The following is a 2,039-nucleotide window of genomic DNA, read 5'->3' as shown; positions in this document are numbered from 1 at the left end:
CAGCTCACCTAATTAAGAATGTTGACGTGCTTTTTTACAACAGAAGCCGATGCTTGTGTACAAATTAAAATAGGCTCGGCATTTAAATGCAAAGGATCTGAGAAAACCGGACTAATAAAACAAAATGGCACCTACAAAACCAGTAAACAGTTTCACAGGTTAAGTTTGACAAGGCTGAGACACATTACATGACCACCTGCTGCATTGCATCTGTCTTAGCAGCACTTTGCACATACCTCAGTGACATAACAGGAGAAACTGCACCGTCAGTGACATAACAGGAGAAACCGTGATTAGTCCTGTTTTAATGTGGTGCCAATGATTTCATGAAAACAAAGCATCCTTTTATTGGGTGTAACCTCATATTTATAGACTAGTAGCACAGGTGGCTAAGTACTCACACTCTGTACACGAGGAGAAGTAAGTACAAATACTTTGCAAACACAAAAAGAAGAAGGAAGAAGTAGTAGTACTGATTCAACACTTTACGTATGTATCCTGGAAAGTGAATTCAGAGATTTCTTTCTACATACATGATACATGTTGGAATATAATTGCTGAATATATATGCAAATACTAGTCCGCTGATAGTGTAGTGGTACACACGCCTGAGTTGTGTGCGGGCAGCGTGGGATCGATTCCCGCTCAGTGACGGTGTCTGTGTGTGCCCTGCGACTGGCTGGCGACCAGTTCGGGGTGTAGTCTGCCTTCGCCCATTGACGGCTGGGATAGGCTCCAGCAACTCCCCGCGACCCTGTATAGGATAAGCGGTTTGGAAGATGACATGACATGACATGACATGCAAATACTGAGAAATATATAGCACTAATTTGTGGAGATACAGCATTTCAGTTTCCCTGATTTTTTGGGGCTATGACGACACTGCTTCATGCACTTTAGAGTCTAGCATGAGTTGCCCTTCCCCCACCGTAAAAGAACTTGAGTGCCTTTGTTGCATCAGTGATTATCCGGCGCAATTGTGGCATGCATTTAGCTAGCAAAAATGCACCTTCCCTTGCGATAGTCCGCTGTCGTGGTCGCTCTAGAGTGTTCGTTGAGTGCCATGAGTGCATGCACGTCATGCAGAGAAAGGCAGAGTAGCAAGTAGGGGGCAACTATTTATTTATTTAAGTATGACTGAGTAGCCATCATAGAGTGTGCAAGGGTCACAGAGAAGAGGCAGAAAAAAAAGCTTCATATTTAGGTAGTAATAATGTCAACAGAAAAATACATTATGTAAAGTAGAGGTACCCGAAAATCTACTCGTACTTTAATACAGTAATAAACTATTTCTACATACCACCACTGAATAGGGGGATGATACAGCTAACTGTATTGGATCTCATTAGATTGTACAGGTGTACCTATTGAAGTGACCAGTGAGTGTGAATGACTCTGTATGCGTAAGTTGACATCTGATGTCTTGTGTGCGCACACACAAGCTTCTGCTGAGCACACAGAGACACGGTGTCAAATATGTGAGCTATCCCGGCCTGGCCAGCCTCTCAAAGGGAGCTGTTGTCCTTTTTGTCTGCTCACGAGCCACATCTCCACATCCTGCTATCACAGGCACACAGGCAGAGGGATCGGACAAATAGTCAAAGACCAATGACATTCCTCACCGCTGCGAGGTACACACAAAGAGTGTTTTTACTGTATGGTGGGGGAGACTACATAGCAGGAAAATTACATTACTCTCTAGCTATGTATTGTACACCCAACAGGTATTATTTGTGAGTCATTACAACATTTTACAAAAATAATTACTTGGATTGTGGATTCTTTGATCAGCTTGATGTTGCTGGGCAGAGTTTATAGATCTCAATTATAACTGTCCGACTGGCCAAGGGAACACTTTCCTGTCACGGGCACTCAGGGCAATTGGTACTGTAGTGTAGTGTTGTAGTTCACATACAGTAGTTGACTTGGCGGGAAATCCACCAACACTAAAGGCAGGAGCTAGGGGGTTGTTTTGCCTTATATTACCAGTTTTGAAAAGCACTTACTTTATTTTCTTTTTGGATAAAAGCCTTATCATG

The sequence above is a fragment of the Filicampus tigris genome, chromosome 7 (assembly GCF_054856515.1).
Source record: "Filicampus tigris isolate MCC_2025a chromosome 7, RoL_Ftig_1.0, whole genome shotgun sequence".
NCBI lineage: Eukaryota > Metazoa > Chordata > Actinopteri > Syngnathiformes > Syngnathidae > Filicampus > Filicampus tigris.
This window is presented reverse-complemented; position numbering follows the sequence as displayed.